Source organism: Podarcis vaucheri, assembly GCF_965113315.1.
Source record: "Podarcis vaucheri genome assembly, chromosome: 2".
In the NCBI taxonomy this organism is placed as follows: Eukaryota; Metazoa; Chordata; class Lepidosauria; order Squamata; family Lacertidae; genus Podarcis; species Podarcis vaucheri.
In genome coordinates this window covers 133492737-133517048 of record NC_138760.1, presented here as the reverse complement: position 1 = coordinate 133517048, position 24312 = coordinate 133492737, and the positions used below count along the sequence as shown (strand labels likewise).

At 50.8% G+C, this 24312-nt stretch overlaps 3 protein-coding genes across 3 annotated transcripts in view; all 3 read left to right on the top strand.

Annotated features, from left to right (window-relative positions):
- Positions 1–24312, top strand: part of LOC309525796 (uncharacterized protein) — a 123857-nt gene that overhangs the window by 32507 nt on the left and 67038 nt on the right. The gene's annotated exons all lie outside the window — the stretch shown is intronic.
- Positions 1–24312, top strand: part of LOC309525805 (uncharacterized protein) — a 138125-nt gene that overhangs the window by 66664 nt on the left and 47149 nt on the right. The gene's annotated exons all lie outside the window — the stretch shown is intronic.
- Positions 1568–24312, top strand: part of LOC309525809 (uncharacterized protein) — a 41410-nt gene continuing 18665 nt past the window's right edge. The window contains exon 1 of the mRNA XM_082211395.1: positions 1568–1650. The gene's annotated coding sequence lies outside the window, so the exon portion shown is untranslated. The remainder of the gene's footprint in view (positions 1651–24312) is intronic.

The following is a 24312-nucleotide window of genomic DNA, read 5'->3' as shown; positions in this document are numbered from 1 at the left end:
TCAGTCCGCCCTTCCTTCCTTTTCTGTGCCCCTTCTCTGTGCCACTTCCTCATGCACTTTCTTCGTCACCCCCTCCCTCCTTCATTCCTCCCATGGCGTTCAGGCGGTTTGTTGCAGCGGCTGCAGCTGCCGCTTGCGGGTTGGGAAGCAGCAGCAGTTGGTGGGTAAAAGCTCCAGCAATGCCTCGGTTCCCCTACCGGTTCTCCACCAGGGCTGTGTGGTATAGTGGTTAAGAGCAGTAGTCTTGTAATCTGGGGAACCGGGTTCGATTCCCCGCTCCTCCACCTGCAGCTGCAGCTGCTGGGTTACTTGGGCCAGTCACACTTCTCTGAAGTCTCTCAGCCCCTCTCACCCCACAGAGTGTTTGTTGTGGGGGAGGAAGGGAAAGGAGAATGTCAGCCGCTTGGAGACTCCTTAAGGGTTGTGATAAAGCGGGATATTAAATCCAAACTCTTCTGCTGCTTCTGTCTTCACCGGCCAACGCAGCCTCCTGCCCTGCCCTGGCACCTGGCTGGAGAAGCCCAACTGGGGCTATTGGGTCGACAACTGGGACAGGTAAAGCCAAACATTTTCAGGCCTCTTTGCAGAAGAAATCTCATGTGAATCTGAAAGTCCCAGTCCCAAATCTTAATCCTGCCACCCTAAGATATTATAAGCAGGCCCCACATTCCTCTTTCCACCTGCAATAGGGAGGTTAGAACAACACTTAATACCCTCCAGGGATCATAAGAGCCACAATTGCTTTGCATTCACAAACGCTGTGTGAAATATCACTAGTGAACGGAATAATTTAAAGAAGGAAACCAACAACAGTATTAAAAGAGAGAAAAACACGAGTTGAAATGACCCAACCACAAGATGAGAAGTCTCCCTCCTAAATGAGGGAAGGGGGAGGCATTGGGGGGGGGGGCTTTTGAAGCCTCCCTGCTGGCAAGGGAATTCCAGAGCAAGGGCGCCTCTCTCTGTCTGGAGTCCCTCACTGCCTCATCTCCAGCAGGAAGGGGGGGGGGTTTCCAGACTGGGACCCTTCCCTCTTAGGGGGAGGTGCTGGGGCCTGGGCAGCTGGAGGGAGGGAGGGACCTCAGCCTGCAGAAATGCTCCCCCCCCTTCCTTTCCCAGGACTCTTGTGGTGTTGCAGGTGAGTGACAAGGCAACACTCAGGAACCCCTCTCAATCCAGGGGGTGGTGTTTCAATGGGGGGGGGGAGAGGGGCTGGTGTCTGGAGCTGGGCTGGGCTGTTTGGGGGCGAAGCTCAGCCATGCAGCCCTTGCTCCGCAGGCAGAAGGACCCCGGCGGAGGGCTTGGCATGCAGAAGGAGGCCCAGAAGGAGACCCTCCCCCGGCCTCCACTTGCCCAGTTGGGGGGGGGCGGGGGCCGGGTCCCCATGGAGCCCCCAGAGCAGGAGGCCAGAGGCAGCGCCGCCCCGTCGCCTTCCCCTCCGGACACTGGGAGGGGGGGCTGCTCTCGGAGACGTAGCTCTAGGGACACGCGCGTCGGGAAAGGAGCCGGAAGTGACGCTGCCAAACGCGCCGGAAGTTGCCAGACAGGGAAAGGAGGAGGGGCGTCAGTGGAGAAACCCCCCCCCCGCCCTTTCTAGTGCAGACAAGGAAAGCGGACTAATCCGGGGCCAGGGAGGCGGAGGACCAAGAGGTAAAGAGGGAGAGAAGGGGGGGGAATACAGGGGGGGATATGGGGGGAGGACAAAGAGACCCCCCCCAAGGAAAGCGCCCTCCCTGGGGCCCGTCGACAGGGGCCCCGACCCAGTGGGGAAGGGGGGGGGGACCCAAGACCTGCAAGATCTCCTGGGCAGCAGCAGCAGCACCGCCAGACTCCCCTTTCTCTTTCCTGGGGGGCCGAGAGATGCTCAGCTGCCCTGCCCCCCCCGGGAGGCCTTGGCGGGAAGGGGAAGGAGGACCCCAAGCAGGGCTGGGGGTGGGGCTGAGGCCCCCCATTCTCCCTGGGGTCGCCTGGCTGGGGAAAGGGAGAGAGGGAGTCCAGGGAAGGGTTAAAGGAAGGGGAGGAGCCTCGACGGAGACCCCTCCCCTTCCATCACATCTTCTTCCCCAGTCTCCCTGCTGGCAGTCTGGCAGTCCCAGATCATCTGTATTCACTAGGACTCATCTCCATACTTTGGATTGTCCTGAATACCACCATTTGGTAGCCTAGCCCAAACCCAAAAGTCCTGCTAGGATGCATCTTGGCTTCCCTGCAGATGAAACTGAGTGTGTGAGGATTCATAATATTTTCATTTATCCCTTTCAGACCCCTAAGTAGTAGCCGTTGCCAGGACATTCTCCTGTTCGCCTCTGTATAGTGCCATCCTTATTTCAGACATTGTGGTAGATTGCAATCAGGGTGGGTTTGATATAAAGCAAATTGATTTCAATCACAATTTATGGTAAATCACTAGTCAGTATGATTCTGTTTAAATCAAAAATTTCTGATTTGGTTACACTGTTAGAAATACATAGACAGATAATTATGAAATCATTCTGAGGTTTAATAAGTTAACTGTCTATATTTGGACAACAGTTCTGGTGTAATTTATTGGAAGGAGAAAAATAATCATTTCCTTAATTACCGCTTAAACAATTTATTTAACTAAAACAATAATATTATAGCATGTTGGTAAAAATATTTTTTTAATATAAAAAACAACAACCAAGCAGACTGAGTTTTAGCGCACATGAAAAACTCGGAACTTACGCCTTTCACCACCTCCACTACCAGCCACCCCTTTGGATTGGCTTCTGCATTCAGGTGCCTATTCTGTACAGTTAAGTGTTAGTGCGGTTGTTGGAACCCAGTGGGATTGGGAAGAGGTTGCCAGCCCTGAAGAGCCTTCAGCGCTTGCCTCAAGTCTGACTTGCACAGTTATTACACAAAGACCCCAAGATGTGTCGAGTATTCTGCTCACAAGGTTGCACTTTCGTTTTTACTGCTTCACATTTAGCTACTTGTACAGATCTCTTCCACTGCAAACCATCTGTTCATTGAACCTCTTCGAACTTAGAATTCTAAGGGGTTGATTCTGTAGAATCATAGAGTTGGAATAGACCACAAGGGCCATCGAGTCCAACCCCCTGCCAAGCAGGAAACACCATCAGAGCACTCCTGACATATGGTTGTCAAGCCTCTGCTTATAGACCTCCAAAGTAGGAGACTCCACCACACTCCTTGGCAGCAAATTCCACTGTCGAACAGCTCTTACTGTCAGGAAGTTCTTCCTAATTTTTTAGGTGGAATCTTCTTTCTTGCAGTTTGGATCCATTGCTCCGTGTCCGCTTCTCTGGAGCCCCAGAAAACAACCTTTCTCCCTCCTCTATGTGACATCCTTTTATATATTTGAACATGGCTATCATATCACCCCTTAACCTCCTCTTCTCCAGGCTAAACATGCCCAGCTCCCTTAGCCGTTCCTCATAAGGCATCGTTTCCAGGCCTTTGACCATTTTGGTTGCCCTCCTCTGGACACGTTCCAGTTTGCCAGTGTCCTTCTTGAACTGTGGTGCCCAGAACTGGACACAGTACTCCAGGTGAGGTCTGACCAGAGCAGAATACAGTGGCACTATTACTTCCCTTGATCTAGATGCTATACTCCTATTGATGCAGCCCAGAATTGCATTGGCTTTTTTAGCTGCCGCGTCACACTGTTGGCTCATGTCAAGTTTGTGGTCAACCAAGACTCCTAGATCCTTTTCACATTTACTGCTCTCAAGCCAAAACCTAGGTCTCCCCCAACAAACGTTTGAGACTAGCTCCCCTAAATCTAAAAGATGGATTAAACTGTGCGCGCCTCTGGGCGCGTGCCGCTGCCCTGCTAGCTCTGATAAGCTCCCCCCACAGCTAATCCCCTGCCTCAACAGAAACCCTGCCCCCTCTGACCTTTGCATAGGGAGAGCAGCTAATCAGCCACAAAGAAACACACACACACAAGAAAACCTTTTTGCTCCTCCTTCAGCTGCTGCCCTGCAAGCTGTGTGTATAAATTTGCAAAGGAACAATGGGATTAAGGTTTCCCCTCAACTCTGTATGTTTATTTTATAACATTTTTCTGTGAAGAAAAGGCATGTAATCTCTGCAGACACAAATTCACACTTTTGAGAATGGCAAAAACAAGCATCTGTGACAATATCTTCTCATTAGAAAAACCTCCCCAAATTATCTTACAGAATTCCCCCACTTCCCGCAGAAGCCGCGCGCTCCTTAAAGGGTGTGCAGCTCCTGAGGGCTTTTGAGGGAGGTGGGGAATACTCCCAGAGCTTGTCAGGGCTGGCGGGGGAAGCCCGGGATGAAGGCTCGTTGCTGCCCTGCGGAGGCTTCGCAGGCTACCCCAGAAGCCAGAACAGCTAGAGAGAGTGCTGCGCAGCGCTCCCTCTAGCTATTTTAGGTTCTAAGTGGCGCAACGCCTCCGCAGGGCACCGGGGAGCTGTGCTCAGCGCTCCCTTTAAATAATATTTTTTTTCTTGAATTCCCCCTCTAGAAACTAGGTGCGCCTTATGATCAGGTGTGCCTTATGGAGCGAAAAATACAGTAGGTAGGAGAAAATAACAGAGGCCAACCAGTGTATATGGCGAAGCAAAGCGGCTAGTAAGCCTGCAACTTTATTGCAACAGTGTCCCCCCCTCACCACAACCAGGAGGGAGGTGTGAAAGGCCTTATATACCGGTAGTCTTTTAAAATTGCCCACCCAAGACCACCGCCCCCCAAATATACAGAAGGAGACTGTCTACAGCAGGAATAGATCACAGGAGGCGGTCTACAGCAGAAAACCTGTCCTCAAGGATACCTGTTAATGGTCACTAACTGCATTACCTGGGCAGCCTGGCCATTCTTTTGTGATGGTAAATACTTTAGTTCCTGAATCCAGGTCACAGGCTCACCCTGTTCATCCCTCCCTAAGGCAGTATTCGTAAATGCAAAGACAATGGGAAGGCTTCCATTTGCCTCCCTTGCTGCAAAGGAATATTTGAGTATATTTCTGAGCACAATTCAAAGTGTTGGTGCTGACCTTTTAAGCCCTAAACGGCCTCAGTCCTGTATACCTGAAGGAGCGTCTCCACCTCCATCGTTCTACTTGCACACTGAAATCCAGCGCTGAGGGCCTTCTGGCGCTTCCCTCATTGCAAAAAAGTGAGGTTACAGGGAACCAGACAGATGGCCTTCTGGGTAGTGGCGCTTGCCCTGTGGAATGCCCTCCCATCAGATGTCAAGGAAATAAGCAGCTATCTTATTTTTAAAGACATCTAAAGGCAGCCCTGTTTAAGGAAGTTGTTAATATTTAATGCTGTATTGTTTTTAACACTTGATTCCCCAGAGTGGCTGGGGAAACTCAGCCAGATAGCCAGGGTATAAATAATAAATTATTATTATTATTATTATTATTATTATTATTATTATTATTATTATGGCATTGGGAGAGTTAAAATGATTTCAGGATGGTTCTCCTGTAATTTTTCAGACATGCGGTTTGTATACTTACTGTGAGGAATGTGTGTGGTTGCTCACGAAGTAAACAGCCAAGACTCCGTCGGCTTTCTTAAAGTCAAGAAATTGAGTCCTAGTATGCTTGGCTGCTCCTTTCCGCTGTATAGTAAACTTCAGAAGAGCATGATCACTCGCGCCTAATGATCCTTCCAATTCTACCCCACTAACCAGTTACAGATAGGTAGCCGCGTTGGTCTGCCATAGTCAAAATAAAAACGAAAGCTCATACCAAGAACTAACTCAGTTGGTCTTTAAGGTGCTACTGGAAGGAATTTTTTTATTCCCACTAACCAGGTCATCAATATTGGTTAGGACCAGATCTAAAATGGCTGTTTCTCTTGTACATACGCTTCAGGTTACAGACTCCGCTAACCCAGGATGAGAACAGAAATTGTGCTCCGGCGGCAGCAGCAGGAGGCCCCATTATGTTAAGAACACTTTCTTAACCACCGGAACGAATTGAGTACTTAACCCGAGGTGCCACTGTACTGCAGTTTCAGTTACAGTGGTGCCCCGCAAGACGAATGCCTCGCAGGACGGAAAACTCGCTAGACGAAAGAGTTTTCCGTTTTGGAGGTGCTTCGCAAAACGAATTTCCTATGGGCTTGCTTCGCAAGACGACAATGTCTTGCGAGTTCCTGCGGGGGTTTTTTCCTCCCCCCCCTTTTTCTAAGCCGCTAAGGTGCTTATCAGCTGATCCGATCAGCAGGTAAGCCGCTAATAGCGCTAATCCGCTAATCCTTCAATGGGCTTGCTTCGCAAGACGAAAAAACTGCTAGATGAAGAGAATCACAGAACGGATTCTTTTCGTCTTGCGAGGCACCACTGTATTGTTATTTTTATTTATTTATTTAATCTATTAGTCTCTTTCTCTTGCCCAGGGCAGCCCAAAGTGACTTACAACCTGTTGTTGTTGTTGTTGTTGTTATGTTCCACAATGACACTCCAAGGCCTTCTTTGTCGTGTTTCCTGTATTTTGGGGGGCAGAGACAAGGCTGTTCTCGCGGCCTGCTCTCCCATAAGGGAAACTGAGGCAGCCCCCTCAGGCAGGAGGTGCAGGAAGGGGCAAGGAGGGGAGGGAGCGGAGTCCCAGTTGGCCAGCCCTGATTTAACCCTCTATCCTCTCATCCAGTGGAAGGTGCTGTTCCATTGCCAGTGTCCCAGACACAACGCAGCCGCCGCAGGAAGTCAGCGGTGCAAGATGATTTGGGAATATGTGCTGTTGGTTGGACTGTATCAGGAAGATGTTGGAGATCACGGAGGAAGGAGGAAACGAAATACAGATATTCAGCGTTTTCAGGGGAGGGGGAAGAAGGGGAAAGTTTGTCCCACCAGATAAGACTCCCATCCTCCCTGGCCATGGGCCATCCTTGCTTGGGCAGGTGGTCCTTTGAGTCCAACCACATCTGGAGGGCCAGAGGTGCCTCAACTCAGCATAGACGGTTCCTCTAGGGCTCAGTGTTACTTGGGAGTTGGTGAAATTGGATCTTAAGGGTTCTTGAGACATTTCCAAGGGATTGTGATTGGTATCCAGACCCTAACAGTATAAAGCCAAGGTGTCCCCACTGAGCAGTATATCAAGCCTGCTGCCCCCCGGGGAAGACCTTCTGAAGGAAATGCTTTGTCTCCGAAGTTGCTTCCTTCCTTCCTCCGCTGCTGCTGCTGCCCACACTGAAGGAATGTCTGGATGAAATCCCAGGGATTTTCTGGCTCCTATGTCCAGTTGATATTCTAGAAAAAAGTGTGGCTAAGATTCTGAGTCACAATCGTGGCTGAGAAATACAGCCAGGGAATATGAAACTGATTTGAAAATTGGTTTCTTCTTTACACATTGTTGTTGTTGTTGTTGTTGTTGTTGTTATCATGTTACATTCAGGTGGACACACCACTGGTTTCATCTTCTTTCTATTCTTTTCCACACTCAGTGTTATTCACCTTTAATACTCATCTTTTTCAGTGTCACACATATTTTTATCTTGTGATCTTCATATGAAGAGAGGTATAACAATTTAATAAATAAATCCCAGTTGGAGCAGAGCTGGAATATCCACCCAGGGCAAAGGAGGAAGAACAGTGAGAGAGGCCTGGACAGGGAATCTCCGCTAAGAAAAGCCAGTGTCAGGAGGCAGGTGCGAGACCTGGCGGCATATAATTATTTTATATTTATTACTTTTCCAACAATTTAAACACTACAAAAACAATACAATACAAAAACACTACATAACATTGACACATTAAACTAGCAAAACAAAACAAAAACAATCAAACAAATGAAACAATTTCATTATCCCATCTTTCATTCACTTATTTCCCCGACCTCCTCACACCTCCCTTTTTGTATTCCACTTCTGTTAATTGTTTCAGCAATTCCTTTCCATCTTCCTCTGTTTTCTATCCTATAATTATCTTAACACATTCTAACCTTATTTTTTTCCTTTAATACTCTATTTATTTATACTTAATTCCTTATAACATTTCTACTAAAGCCATATAACTTCATTCCAACATTTTTCTAACATTAATTTTACAGTATTTCTGTAAATAGTCTTTAAACTTTTTCCGTGGTGGGCATGTCCACCAAAGGTGAAAGAATGTACCTTCAGTCTCATTACATTTCCAACATTTATTGTCGGGCAAATGATAAATTTTTGCAAGCTTGACTGGTGTCATGTACCACCTATAAATCATTTTCATTAAATTATCTCTTAGGGCATTAAATGCCGTGAATTTCATACCTGTGGTCCATAACTGTTCCCAGTCAGCCATCATTATGTTATGTCCAACATCTTGTGCCCATTTAATCATAGCTGATTTCACCGTTTCATCCTGAGTGTTCCATTTCAACAGCAAGTTATACATTCTTGACAAATTCTTAATTTTTGGATCTAACAATTCTGTTTCCAATTTTGATTTTTCCACCTGGAAACCAACTTTTTTGTCCAAATTGTATGCCTCCATTATTTGATAATAATGGAGCCAATCTCGCACTTTATTTTTATATTTCTCAAGCTCTGCAATTTTATTCTGTCTCCATCTTGTTCCAGAATTTCCCAATATTTCGGCCATTTGGCCTCCATTTTGAGTTTTTTCTGTGCCTTCGCTTCCATTGGTGACAACCATCTTGGGGTTTTCTTTTCTAGCAAATCTTTATATCTTGTCCAAACATTAAACAATGCTTTTCTAACAATATGATTTTTAATCGCTTTATGTACTTTTACCTTATCGTACCACAAATATGCATGCCAACCAAATGCATTATTGAAACCTAGATCCAACACGTCAGTGTTTTCAAGAAGCAGCCATTCTCTCAGCCAGCAAAAAGCAGCTGATTCATAATAAAGTTTAAGGTCTGGCAGGGCAAATCCACCTCTTTCTTTAGCATCAGTTAATATCTTACATTTTATTTGAGGCTTCTTGCCCTGCCAAACAAATCTGGAAATATCTTTCTGCCACTTCTTGAAACAATCCATCTTATCCAAATTTTGTAATGTTTGAAACAAAAACAACATCCTTGGCAGCACATTCATTTTTATCACAGCAATTCGGCCTAACAATGATAACTTCAAATTTGTCCATATTTCTAAATCCTTTTTCACTTCAATCCAACATTTTTCATAATTATCCTTAAATAAATTCACATTTTTGGCAGTCATGTTAACCCCTAAATATTTCACTTTCTTAAGCAGTGTTAGTCCTGTCTCCTCCTGAAACTTCTCTCTCTCATTCACAGTTAAGTTTTTCTCTAAATGCTTGGTTTTCGTCTTATTCAGCTTAAAACCTGCTACCTGTCCAAATTCTTGAATCAGTTCCAATACCCTTTTAGTACTAGATTCTGGCTCCTGTAAGGTCAATACTAAATCATCAGCAAATGCTTTCAGTTTGTACTGTTTAGCTCCCACTTGTATACCTTTAACCTCTTGGACCTTTCTTATCATGTTTAACAAAACCTCAAGGACCGATATAAAGAGCAATGGAGAAATTGGGCAGCCTTGCCGTGTCCCTTTCTCAATCTTAAACTCTTCTGTCACTACACAAAGACCCCAAGATGTGTGGAGTATTCTTCTCACAAGGTTGCCCTTTCGTTTTTACTGCTTCACACTTAGCTACTTGTGCAGATCTCTTCCACTGCAAACCATCTGTTCATTGAACCTCTTGGAACTTAGAATTTAAGGGGTTGATTCTGTGTATATAATTCTGCATTGGAACAATGGGATTAAGGTTTTCCGTCAACTCTGTATGTTTATTTTATAACATTTTTCCTGTGAAGAAAAGGCATGTTATCTCTGCAGATACACAAATTCACACTTTTGAGAATGGCAAAAACAAGCATCTGTGACAATATCGTCTCTTTAGAAAAACTTCCCCAAATAATCTTACAAAAACCTCTGGAAGAGCATGACATTGTGAATGGATTAATGGAATTCATTTACCCAAAAAATTAAATATTCCATATAAAGCCTCATGCTAGATAATTAAAAAGAAATCCTTATTTCCTGATGAATAGCCTTTGGACTATAATGTAATTAAATATAAAACTATCTTTAGATAGACTTTTTCCTCTAAAAGCATTTTTTTTTTTAATTCTGATTTAAAAAATCTGATTTAAATAAAAAAATCCGATTTTAATTTTTTTAAAAAAATCATTGATTGTATCCACCCTGATTGCAATCTTTAGCTGCTGATAACATGGCAACGTTTAGCAGCTCATATTGTGAGGTTTAGCTGGTGAGAACATTGCAACTGTCAGCTGACGAGTTATCATGATATTGAAAATCAGATATTTCCTAGTCCTTATGCACATTGGATCTGCAATATAATGTCAGCTCAAATATTAGGAAACAGTTAGCACATTAACATCAAGCCCAGCTCTAATTATGACCTAAATTTCTGGCCCAGTGTATCATTGCAGATTTTACCAGTTTTATTTTGTTTCCCATTCTAATAGTATCTCATACATTTTGGAAAGTTTTTTAAAAAAATTGTTCAGTAGTACCTAAGAGACCAACTAAGTTTGTTCTGGGGATGAGCTTTCGTTTGCATGCACACTTCTTCAGATTGGACAATTTTCTACCTGAAATTTGGGAAACACTTTTTCTTTCCTCGCCATAATATCTCTTTCAAACTGTGAACTTTCAGTCCAAAAACCTCTCCCTTTATCTTGTCCAAACAAGATGATTTGATGGTATTGAAACCAATCTGCCATCACACCACCCACCTCATCCTGTTTATTCAGTTTTATTTCTTCTTCCGAAAAGTCCAAAAGATCTCTGTAAGTTGCCCATTGCTTCTTCCGTATTGCATTTTTAAAAAAGCTGTTGCTTTTGTGGGTGGAAGCCAAAGAGGTGTTTTTCTTTCCAGCGGGTTATTATATTTATCCCATACTGTAAAAAGGATTTTCTGAATAACCTGATTCATAGAGCTCTTATGTGTTTTAGTTTTATCCTGCCATAAATAAGCGTGCCAACCAAACATATTCTTGTTTGATGTTTAGTCGTGTCCGACTCTTCATGACCCCATGGACTAGAGCAGCCAGGCACCCCTGTCCTCCACTGCCTCCCGCAGTTTGGCCAGACCCATGTCTGTAGCTTCGAAGACACTATCCAACCATCTCGTCCTCTGTCGTCCCCTTCTCCTTGTGCCCTCCATCTTTCCCAACATCAGGGTCTTTTCTAGGGAGTCTTCTCTTCTCATGAGGTGGCCAAAGTCTTGGAGCCTCAGCTTCACGATCTGTCCTTCCAGTGAGCACTCAGGGCTGATCTCCTTCACAATGGATCGGTTGGATCTTCTTGCAGTCCATGGGACTCTCAAGAGTCTCCTCCAGCACCATAATTCAAAAGCATCAATTCTTTGGCGATCTGCCTTCTTTATGGTCCAGCTGTCACTTCCATACATCACTACTGGGAAAACCATAGCTTTTACTATACGGACCTTTGTTGGCAAGGTGATGTCTCTACTTTTTAAGATGCTGTCTAGGCATCTTAAAATATTTTCTTACGACCTTTGTTGTAAGAAAAAACCTGTTCCTTTCCCCTTATGGGGTATCCAAGAGCCCATATAGTCCTTAAGTGGGTTCCATATTGGTAGGAGAAAATAACAGAGGCCAACCAGAGTATATGGAGAAGCAAAGTGGCTAGTAAGCCTGATCTTTATTGCAACAGTGTCCCCCCCTCACCACAACCAGGAGGGAGGTGTGCACGGCCTTATATAGTCTTTTGAAATTGCCCACCCAAGACCACCCCCCAAAATATCATACAGAAGGAGAATGTCTACAGCAGGAATACATCACAGGAGGCAGTCTACAGCAGAAAACCTGTCCCCAAGGATACCTGTTAATGGTCACTAACTGCATTACCTGGGCAGCCTGGCCATTCTTTTGTGATGGTAAATACTTTAGTTCCTGAATCCAGGTCACAGGCCCACCCTGTTCATCCCTCCTTAAGGCAGTATTTGTAAGCACAAAGACAATGGGAAGGCTTCCATTTGCCTCCTTTACTGCAGAGGAATATTTGAGTACGTTTCCGAGCACATTCAAAGTGTTGGTGCTGACCTTTTAAGCCCTAAACGGCCTCAGTCCTGTATACCTGAAGGAGCGTCTCTACCTCCATCGTTCAACCTGGACACTGAGATCCAGCGCCGAGGGCCTTCTGGCGGTTCCCTCATTGCAAGAAGTGAGGTTACAGGGAACCAGACAGACGGCCTTCTGGGTAGTGGCGCTTGCCCTGTGGAATGCCCTCCCATCAGATGTCAAGGAAATAAGCAGCTATCTTATTTTTAAAAGACATCTGAAGGCAGCCCTGTTTAGAGAAGTTCTTAATATTTAATGCTTTACTGTTTTTAACACTCGATTGGGAGCCGCCCAGAGTGGCTGGGGAAACTCAGCCAGATGGGCAGGGTATAAATAATAAATTATTATTACTATTATTAGTAGTAGTCTGTGGTGCTCAATGTTTAGGTATAGTAAATACTAGGATTTAATTAGAACTTGTGTGTTATAGCGGGGATATGCCCAGGCTTCAGCATACAGGCAACTCTCCACAAGCCGTGGGAGCCCAGCGCGGGTTCCTCCTACGTCTTGCGGAGATCTGCGTGACGGCTGGAGAGCGAGAGCGACCCTTCTCCCTCTCCAGGCTTCAGCGAAAGCCTGCATTTGCCCCATAGGACGCACACACATTTCCCCTTCATTTTTGGAGGGGGAAAAGTGCGTCCTTGTCAGTGTTTGTAAAAAGAAAAAAGAAAAAAAAAAGGAAAGGGTTCTGACCTCCCTTTGTCTCCTCAGTCTCCTTGATATTCTAGAATAAAGTGTGGCTAAGATTCTGAGTCACAATCATGGCTGAGAAATACAGCCAGGGAATATGAAACTGATTTGAAGATTGGTTTCTTCTTTACACATTATTATTATTACTATTATTATTATTGTTATTGTTATTGTTATTGTTATTATTATATTACATTCAGGAGGACACACCACGGGTTTCCTTCTTTCTTTTCTTTCCAACAATAATAATAATAATAATAATAATTAATAATAATTTATTATTTATACCCCGCCCATCTGGCTGGGCCTCCCCAGCCACTCTGGGTGGATTCCATAGAAACCAAAAATACAGTAAAATATCACACGTTAAAAACTTCCCTGAACAGGGCTGCCTTAAGATGTCTTCTGAATGTCAGGTAGTTGTTTATCGCTTTGACATCTGCTGGAAGGGCGTTCCACAGGGCGGGCGCCACTACCGAGAAGGCCCTCTGCCTGGTTCCCTGTAGCTTTGCTTCTCGCAATGAGGGAACCGCCAGAAGGCCCTCGGCGCTGGACCTCAGCGTCCGGGCAGAATGATGGGGGTGGAGACGCTCCTTCAGGTATACTGGACCGAGGCCGTTTAGGGCTTTAAAGGTCAGCACCAACACTTTGAATTGTGCTCGGAAACGTACTGGGAGCCAATGTAGGTCTTTCAAGTTATATGGTATTGGCGGCCGCTGCCAGTCACCAGTCTAGCTGCCGCATTCTGGATTAGTTGTAGTTTCCGAGTCACCTTCAAAGGTAGCCCCACGTAGAGCGCATTGCAGTAGTCCAAGCGGGAGATAACCAGAGCATGCACCACTCTGGCCAGTGTTATTCACCTTTAATACTCACCTTTTTCAGTGTAACACTGTCAGGGCTGCTCTCAGATCCCAGCTCACAGAGGACCACGCTAGCCGGCAATACTATATAAAAGTCTTTATTGCGTTACAGTTTCCATTTTCAAGCCGCAGCGTGCAGCTCTACGTCTTAGAAGCTAGACCGGCGGAGCTCCGTCTGAGTCTCCGCCTCCTGTCCACCAACTTAATACCCTAGCCTTACTCCACCTCTTCCGCCTTTCCTTTCTTCTCTGGGTCCCTCTGCCCCCCTGGGTCTTTTCCTTCCTGGACTCTTCTGACGCTGACCCCCCGGACCCTTCTCCCTCCTTGCGGCGGGCTTTGGGACCCGGCTCCCTTTCCGGGCTGCTTACTGTGCCGCCTTCCTGTGTATTTGAACTTGGCGCGCGCGCCCAACCTTCCACCTTCCTCTTGACCGTTTCCTCGCTCCCCGACGGAGGTGTGGCCAGTCCTGACTCCTGCTCTCCCTCCTGCGGCGAGCCGCCGGATCCCGATACCTGGCACCCTTCCTCCCTACTGCCCTCTATTGGGGAAGCTGGCCCCGATTTCCAACTGCTGCTCTCTGAGTCCCCTCTGGTCCCTTCTTCCTGGGGTGTCCCCCTGGGTCCCCCCCTTGCTCTGAGCACTGGCGCTCCTTTCTGTGAGTCTTCCGACTCACTGGAAAGACTCGGAGATCTCGGGTCGCTGTCCTCGCTCATATTTCCTTCTGATTCCTCCCCCTCGCTCTCTGTTTCCTCCCTTTCCTGTGCCTCTGCTCCTGAACCCCTGACATCCATCCCCCCCGCGAAGCCCCCCCTTCCCCCTCCGCTTCTTCAGGAGCGGGTGCTGGGCGCTCCATTGTCACGGGGGTGAATGCCGGATACAGTTCGTTTCCCGTGGCGTGCCTCCAACTGGATAAGTCCGATTCTTCCTCCTTGCGTTCATCGACTTCTATCACCTCTGCTTCCATCTCCGTGCCGCCATGCTCGAACCCAAGGTCGTCTCCGAACACGTCCAAGTCAGTCTCTCCCTCGGTCTCTCCTGGGTACGTAGCTCGCCCGGGACCCTCCAGCCACTTCCTGCGCCACTGCTCCTCTGGTCGATCATCCCACCAATACGAGGGTTCTGAGGCAGATCCCGAGGGCGACCCCTCCGGGGAACGTGTGCCCAGTGCGGGTTCCTCTTCCGATTCGAACCCCTGGAACGTGCTGGTTGAAAGCGTGGGTGTGAAAAGCCAGTCGTCGAAAAAGTCGGCTGGCATGGGTCTGTGTGGGAAAAGGGCATGAAACTCGTCTTTGAGCAGCGGTTCCTGCAACGCGTAGCCCTTCACCCAGCTGTTGGCACTGGCTGGGGTGCCCTCTCTGGCGAGCAGGTATTCTACTCCCTCTTCCCCCCATCTAGAGTCTAAAATCTCTGTGACCTCGTTGATGGGCTCCCCCTCTGGCAACCCCCCCTGCGTGGTCCTTTCCCTAAGCGGACTCGGGGCCGTCCCTGAGTCCTGAAATCTGTGAGGTGCCTTGTAGGGAGTGAGCACTGATCTATGGAATACCGGATGCATCCTGGATCCCTCCGGAAGTGTCAGCCGGAAGGCCACCGGATTGATCTGCGCCTCAACCTGGTAGGGCCCCAGCTGCTTATGCCCCAGTTTCTTCTTAGCTAGAGATCTGGCCGGTACTGCTTGGGCCGCCAGCCAAACCCAGTCTCCCACCTGTATGCTTTCCCCAACCCTCCTGTGTCTGTCCGCCTGCACTTTGTATGCGTGCTTAGCTAGCTCCAACTGCCTCCTCAGCTGGTCGTGGACTTCCTGCAACTCTGACGCGAATGCGTCCGCTGCCTGCGGCTCCCCCTCCCCCCCTCTCAAGTCCCGGGAAGGTTCTGGGGTGCCTCCCATTGTTGGCGAAGAACGGCGTCACCCCCGTGGACACGTGCTTCGTGTTGTTGTAGGCGAACTCGGCGAGTGGCAGATAGTCCACCCACATAGCAGGCTGTTGATTTGCGTAACATCTCAAGTACTGCTGCATGATGGCATTGACGCGCTCCGCTTGTCCGTTGGTCTGCGGGTGTCTCGCCGACGCTAGGTTGATCTTGACGTTCAGGATGCCCATCAGCTTCTGCCAGAAATTCGAGATGAACTGTCGCCCCCGGTCAGACAGTATAGACCGTGGCAGACCGTGAACTTTGAACACGTGATCTATGAACAGTTTGGCTGTTTGTTCTGCTGTGGCCACCTTCGCACATGGAATGAAATGTGCCATCTTGGTGAACAAATCCACTACCACTAGCACTGCTGTCTTTCCCCTCAAGCTGGGCAGATCCGTGACAAAGTCCAGCGCCACCCTCTCCCACGGTTCGAACGGTGTTTGCACCGGTTCCAGCAGTCCCGCCGGCGGTTTATGCACTGGCTTAGCCCTCTGGCAGGTATCGCACCTCGCAACGTAGTCCGCCACTTCCCCACGCATCCTGGGCCACCAGAAGTCTCTAGCGACTAACTCCGCCGTCTTCTCTGTGCCAAAGTGCCCGGCTGTGGGTGCGTCGTGCAACTGCTGCAGTACTTTGGCACGAAGCTCGTCTCCCGGCACGTAGATGGCCCCTTTGCGGATGAGCAAGCCGTCTCGCACTTGGAACTCGTCACTCTTCGCCGTGCCCTTGTGCACCTCTTCCATCTTTGCTCGTGCGAAAGAGTCGTCCTGCAACGCGCGCCGTACAGCATCCAGGTCAACAGCTGCCGAAGCGCACGCCCACGCTTTCGGTGCGAAGATGTGCTTGGCTGCCGCTGGCATCGCCTCCTCGAGGTATTGCGGTTTCCTGGACAGTGCATCCGCCATGACGTTGATGTCACCTGGGACGTACTCTATACGGAAGTCAAAGTCCGCAAAGAACTCTGCCCAACGAATGTGCCTCTGGTTCAGGAACCTCGCCGTGCGCCAGTACTCCAGATTCTTATGGTCCGTGCGGACCTGCACTGTGTGCTTGGCTCCAATCAGGAAGTGCCGCCACGCCTTGAATGCTGCATGAATGGCCAGCAACTCCCTGTTCCAAATGGTGTAGTTCTGCTCCGACTTGCTGAGCTTCCTGGAGTAGAAGGCGCCCGGTCTCCAATCCCCCTGCGGGTCTCGCTGCAACAGGACGGCTCCCACGGCCCTGTCTGAAGCGTCCGTTTCAATCCTCATCGGTTTGCTGGGATTGATATGCAGTAGCTGCTCTTCCGACGCGAAGAGACGCTTGAGGTTCTGAAAGGACTGCTCCGCCTGCTCCGTCCAGATGAACTTCTTCTTGGAGCTGAGCGTGTTGGTAATGGCCGCAGTCTGCATCGCGAACCCCTTGATAAACTTGCGATAGAAGTTCGCAAAGCTGATAAACCGCTGGACCTCCCTCCGGTTGCGCGGGCTCTTCCAGTCCAACACTGCGCGAACCTTGGCACTGTCCATGGCGAGCCCCTTGTCCGACAATTTGTATCCCAGGAAATCCACCTCCGTCATGTCGAACTGGCACTTCTCCAGCTTGGCGTACAGTCTATGCTCCTGTAGTCGTCGCAGCACTTCTTTGACGTCCCGGTCGTGGACCTGCTGCGATTCAGAAAATATCAGGATGTCATCCAGGAAGCAGACACACTTCTTGTAGAGGAGCCCCGCTAACACGTGATGCATGAAAGCTTGAAAGCAGTGGGAACCATTTTGTAATCCAAACGGCATAACTCTGTATTCGTAGGTGCCCAGAGGCGTTGTCAGAGCTGCTACCAGATCCCAGCTCACATAGGACCACGCTAGCCAGCGTTCACTTTATAAGAGTCTTTATTGAGTTACAGGTTTCATTTCCGAACTGCAGCGTGCAGCTCTACGTCTTCTACGCTAGACCGGCGAAGTCCCGTCTGAGTCTCCGCCTCCTGTACACCAACTTAATACCCTAGCCTTGCTCCACCTCTTGCGCCTCTCCTTCCGTCTCTGGGTCCCTCTGCCCCCCATGGCCTTTTCCTTCCGGGATTCCTCTGAAGCGGACCCCCTGGACCCTTCTGCCTCCTTGCGGCGGGCTTTAGGACCTGGCTCCCTCTCCGGGCTGCTTACTGCGCCAGTTTCCGCTGCATTTGAACTTGGCGCGCGCGCCCAACTTCCTACCTTCCTCTTGACCGTTTCCTCGCTCCCTGATGAGGGCGTGACCACTCCTGACTCATGCCCTCCCTCCTGCTGAAAGCCTCCGGAACTCAATGCCTGGTCCCCTTTCTCCCCGCTGCTCTCAGCTGGGAACGTTGGTCCCGACTTCCAGCTGCTGCTGCTCTGATTCCCCTCTGGTCCCTTCTTCCTGGGGTGTCCCCCTGTGTTCCCCCCTCGCTCTGACCACTGGCGCTCCTTTCTGTGAATCCTCTGATTCACTGGACAGACTCGGGGATCTCGGGTCGTCATCATCACTCATCCTTCCTTCGTATTCCTCCCCCTCGCTCTCTGTTTCCTCCCTTTCCTGCGTGTCTGATTCTGAACCCCTGACATCCATCCCCCCCTCGAAGCCCCCCCTTCCCCCTCCCCGTCTTCAGGTGTGGGTGCTGGGTGCTCCATCGTCACGGGGGTGAATGCCGGATACAGTTCGCTCCCCATGGCCGGCCGCCAACTGAAAACCTCCGGTTCTTCCTCCTCGTGCTCGTCGACGTCGCTCATCTCTGCTTCCATCTCAGTGCCGCCGTGCTCGAACCCAAAATCCTCCCCGAACACGTCCCTGTCAGTCTCTGCGTCGGTCTCTCTTGGGTCCGTGGCTCGCTCTGGCATCCTCAGCCACTTCCTGCGCCACTGCTCCTCCGGTTGATCGTCCCACCAATACGCGGTGTCCGATGCCGATCCCGCGGGTGACCCTTCCGGGGAACGTGTGCCCAGTGCGGGTTCCCCGTCTGATTCGAACCCGTGGAACGTGCTTGACGATAGCATGGGTGTGAAAAGCCAGTCTTCGAAGAAACCGGCTGGCATGGGTCTATGTGGGAAAAGGGCATGAAACTCGTCCTTGAGCAGAGGTTCCTCTAAAGCGTCGTGCACCCAGCTATTGGCACTGGCCCGGGTGCCCTCTCTTGCTAGGAGGTATTCTACGCCCTCTTCCCCCCATCTGGAGTCCAAAATCTCTGTGACCTCGTTGATGGGATCCTCCCGTGGCGACCCCCCCTGCTCAGTCCTCTCCTGGAGCGGACTCGGTGCCGTTCCTGGCTCCTGGAATCTGTGAGGTGCCCTGTAGGGAGTAAGCACCGATCTGTGGAACACCGGATGCATTCTGGAGCCCTCCGGAAGCTTCAGTCGGAACGCCACCGGGTTGACCTGAGCTTCAACTTGGTAGGGGCCGAGTTGCTTGTGCCCCAGCTTTTTCTTAGCTAACGATCTGGCCGGCACTGCGTGTGCTGCCAACCAGACCCAGTCTCCCACGTGGAGCTCCTCGCCAACCCGCCTGTGTCTGTCAGCTTGCACCTTGTACGCGTGCTTAGCTAGCTCCAGCTGCCGTTGGAGCTGATCGTGGACCTCCTGCAACTCTGCCGCTAATGCGTCCGCCGTCTGAGGTTCCCCTTCCTCCACTCTCTCCAGTCCCGGGAAGGTTCTGGGATGTCTCCCGTTGTTGGCGAAGAACGGCGTCACCCCTGTGGACACGTGCTTCGTGTTGTTGTAGGCGAACTCGGCTAGCGGCAGGTAATCCACCCACGTCGCAGGCTGTTGATTGGCATAGCATCTCAGGTACTGCTGCATGATGGCATTGACTCGCTCCGCTTGCCCGTTGGTCTGCGGGTGTCTCGCTGACGCCAGGTTGATCTTGACGTTCAGGAACCCCATCAGCTTCTGCCAGAAGTTCGAGATGAACTGGTGCCCCCGGTCGGACAGTATAGACCGTGGCAGACCGTGCACTCTGAACACGTTGTCTATGAACAGTTTGGCGGTTTGTTCCGCCGTGGCTACCTTCGCACACGGGATGAAATGTGCCATCTTGGTGAACAAGTCCACCACCACTAGTACTGCTGTCTTGCCTCTGGAGCTGGGCAGATCCGTGACAAAGTCCAGGGCCACCCTCTCCCATGGTTCAAACGGTGTTTGCAGCGGTTCCAGCAGTCCCGCCGGCGGTCTGTGCACCGGCTTGGCCCTCTGGCAGGTGTCGCACCTCGCGACGTAGTCCGCGACTTCCCCTCGCAGTCTGGGCCACCAGAAGTCTCTTGCGACTAATTCCACCGTTTTCTCCGTGCCAAAGTGTCCGGCCATGGGCGCGTCGTGCAACTGCTGCAGTACCTTGGCGCGAAGTTCGTCTCCCGGCACGTAGATGGCCCCTTTACGTATGAGCAAGCCGTCTCGTATCTGGAACTCGTCGCTCTTCGCCGTGCCTCTGTGCACCTCTGCCATCTTCGCTTGCGCGAATGAGTCGTCCTGCAACGCACGCCGCACCGCATCCAGGTCTACTACCGCTGAGGCGCACGCCCACGCTGTTGGTGCGAAGACGTGCATGGCCGCCGCTGGCGTCACCCCCTCGAGGTATTGCGGTTTTCGGGACAGTGCATCCGCCATGACGTTGGTGTTGCCCGGGACGTACTCTATTCGGAAGTCGAAGTCCGCAAAGAACTCTGCCCAACGTATCTGCCTCTGGTTCAGGAACTGCGCCGTGCGCCAGTGCTCCAGATTCTTGTGGTCCGTGCAGACCTCCACTGTGTGCTTGGCGCCGATCAGGAAATGCCTCCACGCCTTGAACGCTGCATGAATGGCAAGCAACTCCCTGTCCCAGATGGTGTAGTTCTGCTCCGACTTGCTGAGCTTCCTGGAGTAGAACGCCCCCGGCCTCCAAACCCCCTGCGGGTCTCGCTGCAGCAGGATTGCTCCCACGGCTCTGTCTGATGCGTCCGTCTCTACCCGCATCGGTCTGCTGGGGTCGATGTGCAGCAGTTGCTCTTCCGACGCGAAGAGACGCTTGAGTGCTTGAAAGGACTGCTCAGCCTGCTCCGTCCAGATGAACTTCTTTTTCTTGGAGCTGAGCGTGTCTGTAATGGCCGCCGTCTGCATCGCAAACCCCTTGATAAACTTGCGGTAGAAGTTGGCAAAGCCGACAAACCGCTGGACCTCCTTCCGGTTGCGCGGGCTCTTCCAATCCAACACCGCGCGAACCTTGGCGCTGTCCATGGCCAGCCCCTTGTCCGACAACTTGTATCCCAGGAAATCCACCTCCGTCGTGTCGAACTGGCACTTCTCCAGCTTGGCGTACAGTCTATGCTGCTGCAGCCTCTTCAGCACCTCCCGAACGTCTTGGTCGTGTGCTTGCTGCGATTCAGAAAATACCAGGATGTCATCCAGGAAGCAGACACACTTCTTGTAGAGGAGCCCCGCTAACACGTGATGCATGAAAGCTTGAAAACAGTGGGAACCATTTTGTAATCCAAATGGCATAACTCTGTATTCGTAGGTGCCCAGGGGCGTGAACATGGCTGTCTTCCACTCATCGCCCTCCCGCATGCGGATGAGGTTGTACGCCCCTCGCAGGTCCAACTTGGTGAACACGCGTCCCTTGCGCACCGTCGCTAGGAGGTCGTCGATCCTGGGCATGGGGAAATCAGAGGGCTTGGTCATCTTGTTTAAGATCCTATAATCAACCACGAGTCTTTTTTGGGGCGTGTCTTTCTTCTTCACGAAGAAAACAGGACTGCCCCCTACTGCCTTGGACTCTCGGATGAAACCGCGCTCCAAATTGTGATCTATGAACTGCTTGAGTTCCTGTAGTTCGTCCTCAGACATGGAATACAGCTTCCCTTTTGGCAGCGTCGCCCCAGGTAGGAGGTCAATCTTGCAGTCATATGGCCGGTGAGGGGGTAGCTTGTCCGCCTCCTTCTCGCAGAAGACCTCCAAAAAGTCTGCGTATTTGTGGGGGACCGCTTGCAGCGTTCCCAACTGCAGCTGTGACTCCTCTTCTCCCTCCTGCCTGGGCAGGATGCAGTGTTCTGCACAATAAGAAGAGCCGAAGATCAGCTGTCGCTGGCACCAAGCCAGCGTCGGACTGTGCCTGTCCAGCCAACTCATGCCCAAGACAATGGGTGTGTCCGACAGTCGGGTGACATTAAAACTGATGACTTCCCTGTGGTTACCAAGTCGCATCACCATTGGCGGCGTTTGCTGCACCACCTGCCCCCCTAGCAACTCCCTGCCATCCACTGTGACGACTTGCAGGGGCAGCGTGGCAGGCAGTAGCTGTATAGCGTGCCGATCCACAAAATCTTGCCCTATAAAGTCTGCATTGCTGCCAGAGTCCACAGTAATTGGCACGTCTATTGTGAGTCCATTGGGCAGCTGGAGCGATGCGGTGAGCTGCACCACGGGTTTGGGCGGGAGGGGGTCTGTGGGTTGCAAAATCTCTGGGGACTGCTTCACTGATTCGTCTGGCTGGGCACCAGTACCTCTGTCTCCAGCCAGACATCGTTGTTTCCCTGCTGAGGTTCTCTGTGTTGCGTCGCTGCAGTCACCGTTGCTGAGGCTGCAGTGTGCTTGTAGTTCCTCTGGGGACACTCTTTCGCCATGTGTTGAGGGCTGTCGCAGATGTAGCACTTCCGGTTCCCTCTAGGAGGCTTAGTTTTGACTGCTCCCGGTGCTAGGGCTCTGGTTGCTGACTGAGCCCTGGCACCTCCCACCTCCATAGGTTCCGCTCCCCCTCCTGGCGGAGGCGTGGATTGCGCACGCGCTGCTTCTCTGGGAACGAAGGAGAAACTTCTCGCTGCTTCGCGCCCGCTACGATCTTCGTCCCTGCTCTACGGACGTTCTTCCAGCCGCACTCCAACAGCCAGCGCCCTCTGGACCACCTCCTGCGTGCTCCGGGGCCTCTCCCCCCTTGCAATTTCGTCTTTAACTGCGCTGCTCAGACCTTCCCAGAACAGGTCTCGGACTGGAGGTGAATCCCTGTCCCATTCTAGAGCACTGACCAGTGCAAAAAAGCGGGCGTGATACTGCCTTACACTGGCCCTCCCCTGTTTCAGTCCATGTATTTCTCTTCGAGCAAGATCCACGTCTATGCTGGATAAAAAGCACGCATCCATCGCTTTGATAAAGGCATCTGCACTCTGAAGCGCCGGATCCTTATCTCTCCACAAATTTCGCAGCCACGCTTTAGCATCCCCATGCAAATGGGATAGGATAAACCCCACCTTCTCTTCCTCATCTCTAAAGTCCTTTGCCAGCAGTTGCAGTGCGCACAGTACGTCTGCTCGAAAATTGGGGTACTGTTGTAAATTCCCATCGAAGTGAGGTACAAGACCGCCTGTTCTCCTTGCCAACCCAACTCCCTCCGGTCTGGATCCCGGTTGCCCTTGCTTAACAAACGCTTCAAACCTGGCTTGGAGATCTCTGTAGGCGGCCGCTGCATCCTCTTCCCTCTTTTTGGACGCTAGTACCTCTGCGTTCAAGTGTGTCACTGCCTGTTGCAGAGCTGTAATTCGCTGTTCTTCCGTCATCTCTGCCAACTCTTGTGAGCTTGCTAACAGACACCAATCTTCCCCCCCTCGCTGCGTCTGCTCCCGCTGCGAGGTTTCAGGTGTCCGAAGGGTGGTGTGGGACGGGACTTACTGTCAGAGCTGCTACCAGATCCCAGCTCACATAGGACCACGCTAGCCAGCGTTCACTTTATAAGAGTCTTTATTGAGTTACAGGTTTCATTTCCGAACTGCAGCGTGCAGCTCTACGTCTTCTACGCTAGACCGGCGAAGTCCCGTCTGAGTCTCCGCCTCCTGTACACCAACTTAATACCCTAGCCTTGCTCCACCTCTTGCGCCTCTCCTTCCGTCTCTGGGTCCCTCTGCCCCCCCATGGCCTCTTCCTTCCGGGATTCCTCTGAAGCGGACCCCCCGGACCCTTCTGCCTCCTTGCGGCGGGCTTTAGGACCTGGCTCCCTCTCCGGGCTGCTTACTGCGCCAGTTTCCGCTGCATTTGAACTTGGCGCGCGCGCCCAACTTCCTACCTTCCTCTTGACCGTTTCCTCGCTCCCTGATGAGGGCGTGACCACTCCTGACTCATGCCCTCCCTGCTGCTGAAAGCCTCCGGAACTCAATGCCTGGTCCCCTTTCTCCCCGCTGCTCTCAGCTGGGAACGTTGGTCCCGACTTCCAGCTGCTGCTGCTCTGATTCCCCTCTGGTCCCTTCTTCCTGGGGTGTCCCCCTGTGTTCCCCCCTCGCTCTGACCACTGGCGCTCCTTTCTGTGAATCCTCTGATTCACTGGACAGACTCGGGGATCTCGGGTCGTCATCATCACTCATCCTTCCTTCGTATTCCTCCCCCTCGCTCTCTGTTTCCTCCCTTTCCTGCGTCTCTGCTTCTGAACCCCTGACAGGCGTGAACATGGCCGTCTTCCACTCGTCGCCCTCCCGTATGCGAATAAGGTTGTACGCCCCTCGCAGGTCCAACTTGGTGAACACACGTCCTTTGCGCACCGTCGCGAGGAGGTCGTCGATTTTGGGCATGGGGAAAGCCGTGGGCTTGGTCTTCGAGTTCAAGATCCGATAGTCAACTACGAGTCCTTTTGGGGGCGTGTCCTTCTTCACAAAGAATACGGGACTGCCCCCCACTGCCTTGGACTCTCGGATGAAACCGCGCTCCAAATTATGCTCTATGAACTCTCTGAGCTCCTGTAGCTCACCTTCACACATGGAATACAGTTTCCCTGTCGGCAGCGTCGCCCCTGGCAGGAGGTCAATCTTGCAGTCATATGGCCTGTGGGGCGGTAGCTTGTCCGCCTCCTTCTCGC